This window comes from Peromyscus californicus, unplaced genomic scaffold, assembly GCF_007827085.1.
Source record: "Peromyscus californicus insignis strain IS unplaced genomic scaffold, ASM782708v3 Scaffold_11__1_contigs__length_118956290, whole genome shotgun sequence".
In the NCBI taxonomy this organism is placed as follows: Eukaryota; Metazoa; Chordata; class Mammalia; order Rodentia; family Cricetidae; genus Peromyscus; species Peromyscus californicus.
This window is the reverse complement of record NW_026294402.1, coordinates 46,016,869-46,023,936: the sequence shown is the minus strand read 5'-3', so window position 1 is coordinate 46,023,936 and position 7,068 is coordinate 46,016,869. Positions and strand designations below refer to the sequence as shown.

Genomic DNA, 7,068 nt, shown 5'->3' with positions numbered 1-7,068 from the left:
TAAATGATTGCATTCAACCAAACTACCCCAAACAGCAGAGTTATATGGAACTACAAAGAGTGACTTATGAAGATGACAATGTATGTACCTTGATCACCTTATTCTTCAACATGATAATCAGATTCCACTCACTTTTGCTAATAATGTTGAGTCATGCCATATGAAAATTGTAAGTGCCGCAAATGTGTGTGTGTGTGTGTGTGTGTGTGTGTGTGTGTGTGTGTGTGTGTGTATTTCCTTTGGTGAAAAATCTTCCTAATTCTCAAGTCCCATGATATGTTTATAGTATTGTTTCACACACCTTTTTCATTGGTTTGTCCAAATAATCTGACAAGAAGCAATCTGAGGAAAGAAGCTTTATTTTGACTTACAATTCAATAGTGTATCATGATAGGGAAGACATAGTGACAAGAGCATTGGGTGGCAGGTCACATTTCTCAGGAAGCAGAAGGCATACCCATACCAGAGGGGCTATCAAACTTCAAGATCTTGCTTCTTCTAGCAAGGCTCCATCTTCTAAGAGTCTACACCCTTCCAAAGTGGTTCCATCAGCTGGGCACAAAATGTCCACAGACATGAATCTATGGGTGACATTTTACATTCAGAACTACAATAGCGATCTTGCACTGAAAAAAGTAGAAATGTGCAATTATTTATGTAGTTTGAATCCTGGAGCAGCAGGAGAAAGCATTCCACTCAAGGGAGAAGGTCAAACAACGCAGTTTCTGCTTTCTTCTCCAGTGGGGCCTCCCAGACAAGCGTATAGTGCCCACTTCCACTAGGGATGGGCTTTTCCCAGTCAGTTTGCTGGTCCATATTCCAATACTCTGGGGAAAATCTTGAAGAAACATCCAACATCCAAAGCTATACTTTGATAGTTTTGTAGTTTTTCCTCAATGCAAGAAAGACAAAACCCAAAATTAACTGCTATGGTACCTGGAAAGTTGTCTTAGTTAGGTTTCTATTGCTATGATGAAACACCATGGCCAAAAGCAACTTGGGGAAGTAAAGGGTTTATTTCATTCTACAGTTTATAATTCATTAAAGAGAGAAATCAAGGCAGGAACTCAAGACAGGAACCTAGAGGCAGGGAGTGAAGCAGAGGCCATGAAAGAATGCTGATTACTGGTTTATTCCCCATTGCTTGCTCAGCCTGCATTCTTATATACTCCAAGATCATATGCCCATGGATGATAACACCCATAGTGGACTGGGTCCTCCCACATCATTCATTAATCAAGAAAATGCTCTGCAGATCTGCCCATGGACAATTTGATGGAGGCATTGAGGTTCCTCTTCTCACATAGCTCTAGTTTGTATCAAGCTGAGGAAAAAACCAGAACAAAGGCATTTGTATTTTAGGTCTAATGCATTTTTCCTGAGCCAAGAACAAATCTTAGTAGAAATAAGCCAGACTGGACATAATTCCTCTTCAAGCCCTGGGTAGCCATAATGATTGGTATTGACTGATGGTTTATGAAGACTTTTGCCAAATTGGTTTTCTCATTAGCCTTCCTAATGTGATGGGAATTGCATTTAGATTAGGATAACAAAAAAAATGTACTCAATATGTAATGATGCCATTCAGATTCAATTACTCAACAGGAACCATAAAAAAGTCAACCCACAATGATGACATGTTGATTATTATTGGATATAATTGTTCAAGAAGAGTGAGCACTGTAGATGTAACCATCTTATTAAATAAGAAACACAGAGCCAATACAGAAATGAAAGCCAAGAGGTCAGAGCAATAGCTAAGAGCTAAAAACCTTACCCTTCACTGTTGCTGTTGTCCTACCTCTCCGAAAGAGACCTACTTCCTGTGTGTTTGTGCTTTTTATTGACTTCCTATTCTGCCTTCTCATTGGTTGTAAACCCAACCACATGACCTCCTCATCACTGCCCATCTGTACAGACCTCCAGGTCTTCTATGGTTGGTATTGAGATTAAAGGTGTGTGTCTCCATGCTGGCTCTATCCTTGAACACACAGAGATTCGCCTAGCTCTGCCTCCCAAGAGCTGGGATTAAAGGCGTGCGCCACCAACGCCCGGGTCTGCTATGGCTTGCTAATAGCTCTGACCCCCAGGCAACTTTATTTATTAACATACAAATAAAATCACATTTCAGTACAAATAAAATATCACCATAGAGCACATTCAGAAATGGACTGAACAAAGCACATGGACTCTAAGTAAGCATGGAAGATGTAAGTATCCATGGGAGAGTATGGGGATATACCAAGAGAGTACATCAGAATGACTTGTGTTAGTCAGTTTTCTATCACTATAGCTAAATCTCTAGGACAAGTAACACAGAGAGAAAATGATTCACTTCCTATTTTGGAGGTTCTACCCCATGGTTCCACTGCTTTCAGGCCTGTGACCTGAAGCATTTCATAATGGTAATACATAGTAAAACAAAACCATTCACCCCATGATCCTTAAGCAAAAGAATATGGAAGGGACCAGAGTCCCACAGTTTCCTTGAGCATCCCCCCCGCCCCCAGTGACATAAAGATCTTCAGATAAGCTCATTTCTGAATGTCTCTATCACTGCCCTGTAGTGCCACCCTAAGGACCAAGATTTTAACACAGGAGCATGGGGAGGAGGGAGTGACAGTCAATATCTAAACTACATTATACCCAGACAATCTTTTCAAGTGCACGTGTCTTTTCATGAAAATCACACTGGCTGTGCCTCAGGGTCATGGAAAGTTCTACTTGTCTCAGTCTCACCCTGAGGGATACCACCCAGCATAGTGTAAAGGTGGTTACCTGTAAGAGTCCTGGTCAATGCCACCACTTCTATTGACAACCAATGTACGGGCAGTGTCTTTAATTAAACAATTCACTATCTGAAATCAACATGATCCCTGTATGACTGTTACCATGAAAATATGCTCCTTATCAGACAGTGTACAGTATTCCAGCATCACTATGGGTTGAGATTTCATACTATGGATATCACTTATAACTGCTCATCTGTTGAATGCTAAATGTACATCACAACGATCACTAAAAGAGTGGACCTGTCAACAATCACTCACAGATCGGGAACAAGCTCACAGGGCCCTATTCCTCCCTATGAAACTATTGGCTACTAGTGTATGGGGAAGAGGGAGTCACTGGTTTCAGTTGTGTAGCCACTGTTGAGGCCATTATGCTCCAATGGACAGTTCTATACCCAGGCTCACACAGAGGGTTCTGGTTAAATGAAATGGATCACAAAACAAACAAAAAGACATGAACGTGGGAGAGCGATTTGTGGGGAGGTATGGCATGGGAGTGGGATAAGAGAGACTGAGGGTGAGAATAATCAGCATGCATTATATACATGAAAAGTATGGACTTTACAAACAATAAATTTATTTTGGAGATATATAATTTAAATAAAATTTTCTTAAATACTACAGGGTGAAATAAGATTGAAAACCTTGAGCAATATGTCACAGAGCTATTAAGTATCAGAGTCATCACTCCAATACACTGGTATATATTATTATAGATCAATATACATTATCTATTATTAAAAAAAAAGCCTGTCCATAGAAGAGATGGAACTGTAGTGATGATGATGATGATGATGATGATGATGATAGTGATAATGGTGGTGATGATGATGACGACGACGACAATGATTGGGATCTTAGGAATGACAATTTGGGGTGGTGGGCTAGATAGAGATGTTGCTTTTAATTTATCTCTTTGGTTCATTGGCTTTTTATGGGCACCAGTAGCCATCACTAATCAATGCTTTAGTTTACAGATATTTTGAAGTTGTACTTGCATCACAAACACACATTTTATAAAACTTAACTGAAGCAACTTGAAAATGGGAGTTTACAAAGCTTAAGATTCCCAGTGACTCCTTGATGCCATTACTAATTTTTCCAGTAGTATTTTTTTTTTTTTTTTTGGTTTTTCGAGACAGGGTTTCTCTGTGTAGCTTTGCGCCTTTCCTGGGACTCACTTGGTAGCCCAGGCTGGCCTCGAACTCACAGCGATCCGCCTGCCTCTGCCTCCCGAGTGCTGGGATTAAAGGCGTGCGCCACCACCGCCCGGCTCCAGTAGTATTTTTAAAGGAGTTGCTATGTGCTAGGCTGTACACCCGTACACTAGATATTACAATATAGAAATATGTGGTGCTGAAAATAACATAATGGAGAAAGTGACAAAACTCAACTCCAATAAAGTTCAGAACTCATGAACATAAGTTTTGGGAAGGTCCTCAACAAAGAATCAGATAAATACCTGACTCCCTACAATGCCGCTTAGTGAATTCTTACTATAGCTTACACACTGGAATTGAGTCTTAAATTTTCTTCTAATTCAAGAGAGGTATGATAAGGGAGACAGAGTAGAAGATTCTGATGTCTAAGTTATCATCAAAAGCCTAAGTATTACAGGACATGACAGTGAAAGGTATTGTGGGCATGGAATTAAGATTAAAAATAAACAAGAAAAGTCAGGAATAATGAAGAAAAAGCCAAGGGCTTATCTTTGGGGACAGACAGTCATAGGTTCGAAGCTATTTGGAGGTTGTGCTTATGTGTGTGTGAGTGATGCATTTTTCACTCTCACCTTTCTCATTTACACATGGAAATATCTTCTCCTTCCTATGGTTATTGAAAAGAGTGACAGAAATATGTACCCAGCACCTGGACTTATTAGTGCACAACTATAATCTTAGCTATTCAGAGGCTGAAACAGAATGATTCATAGCTCAAGGGCAAAATTGGGAGACAGTGTCTCAAAAGCAAAACAGAAAACTGAGCCTAAAGAGCCTTAATATAGTACCAAGGGGATGAGTCGTTTGATGGGCGATTATTATTGTTGGACTCTTGACATAAACTATCACTTTCCCCATGGTCAATCTTCTTGACTTACCTTGGAAGTACTGTTTCTAAAGAATTAGCTTCACCATTGAGTCATCCAAAGTCAGACAAATCATTTCTCTTGTATGGTTAGGATGTACAGCATTTGTTCTGTTTGCTTTCATTTGTTTTATTGTCCATATACAAAAAAGCTAGGTTGACACTTCTAGTAAGATCTCTCATTACTCTCCCTGTATAGTTTTGTTACCACTGTTAATCATACATCACTTTCATTAATCTCAGGATTCAAGCTCTGCTCTCCACTCCATAGTACACACTCACACATACAAACACACACATTTATGCACTCATACATTGCACATATCATACATGTTGACATACACAAATATATTCATATGTACATAATACATATATATGGACATAAATACACATACATATACTTATACATAGAGACAGACACATACATACACACTTCTAAATTATTTTCATTTTCTCATTCTTTCTAGATAATGCCATCACTAAATTATGAACCTGTGGTTTAATCATACTTTTCTTTGAAATCAATGAAGCATAAAACTCCCCTTGGACAGAAGCCAAGCATCCCCATCTCCTGTAGAGAAACCCTGCATCTTTCACTGAGGGCAGATGAGGAGACACACACACAACGAGCACTTCATTTACATTACCTCAGAAACCCGGAATTACAAAGGAACATTCACCAAATTACATAATCATTTGAAAGGTGGAAAGTCAGAAATAACCAAGATTCACAGGCTGAGTAATTACTGCTTCTCACATAGATGGCCACAGGAAGCTCTGAGGACTGGATATTATATTTTTCTCATAATGTTCAAAGCTCAGGGCACGGTCTCAAGACATACAGCTTTCATAAAGTACAAACATGCTACAAACATGCATGCATATGTATGTCACAGAGACAGAAACAGAGACAAAGACAGGCTGTGACAGGAAGGATGCACAGCTCCCTACAGCGACTGGATATAGTCAAGAAACTTACGAGTTACACACCCAACATTTCTAGTCTGTCTTCAGTCTGCCTCACAAATCCAGTGCACAGGCTCTGTTTCTCATTTAATTCTGCTCTGCACATAACACAAGACTGAGGCGTGCCCATGGTTCTGCTGTTAGAGAATGGTTAATACCTTAAAAGGGTGGGCATACTTGCCAAGCACCCATAGGGCAGACAGGGAGCTGGAAAGATAACAATCAGTTTCATAGAGAACACCACACATACACAAACATCACAGAGTGATATTTAAACCCCCAACTCACAAGGGACCCCACATTTTCACATTAGCTGGCTTTGTCTGTTTCTCCCTCATAGGCAAACATATGTTCTCTGTGGAACCAACCCAGCCCATCTGAACTGGTTGCTATTTCTGTAAGAAGTGGGAGGGGGGGAGGGAAAATTTCATATTTCTGTTCTCATGTGAAGCTATAAATATTCACCCACAGAAAGCCATGGGGTCTCATTTGCATGAATGATACTTTAAGGCCAATTGTAGTTCTTGGAACCGAAGCATCTCTCAGCACATCACCCAGGTGCTTAGGTGGGCTCTAGGTTCATCCAGATCTAGACTATAACATTGCATGACCTCAAGGAATGCATAATTTACTTCCAATTTCCCAATTCACCTATCTCATTCCCTGCCTGTTACCTTCTACCTAACTAATCACCTGCATCCACCAATATGTCCATTCAATCAGGTCATATGGTACATTTATTTGCAAGTCTTTCACTATTTTGTCCCATTTTTACAGGCTGTTTTCTTTCCTTATGCAGTTTAAAATTCCATGGCCATTTACCATTATTCCTTTGCATAGATCTTTAATTTTCCTACCCCTCTTTGAAAGGCTTGCTTAGCTAAATGATGCACTTAGTTATATCCACCTCTTGGCCTACTTGGACAACACACGCAGCCTTATTGACTGATCTTAACCTCTGAGTACCATCTTCAGGCAGGCCTTTAATATTGTCCTGTGGCCACCTGTACATCCCTATCCCATTTGCCATCTCTCCTCCCTATCCTATCAGCTCATCTTTCTGCTCTCTTCAAACCTCCTTAGATCTACCCCACCCCTGCCAGGATGGCTAATCTTGGTTGTAAACTTGACCTACCCAGGAAAAGGAACTGTAGCTGGAAATTTCTCCAGGCCTGCCTTGCCCAGCATTCCAGACGAATCTCTCCCACCTGCGATCCCACAACCA

The 7,068-nt window shown here is 40.2% G+C and overlaps 1 long non-coding RNA gene across 1 annotated transcript; it reads right to left on the bottom strand.

Annotated features, from left to right (window-relative positions):
• Positions 1 to 339: 339 nt before the first annotated feature.
• LOC128104182 (uncharacterized) lies at positions 340 to 6,017 on the bottom strand. Its single transcript, XR_008215902.1, has 2 exons — positions 4,891 to 6,017; positions 340 to 1,324 (listed from the first exon to the last, which is right to left on the bottom strand). It is a non-coding gene; the product is annotated as an uncharacterized LOC128104182 (long non-coding RNA).
• Positions 6,018 to 7,068: the final 1,051 nt, after the last annotated feature.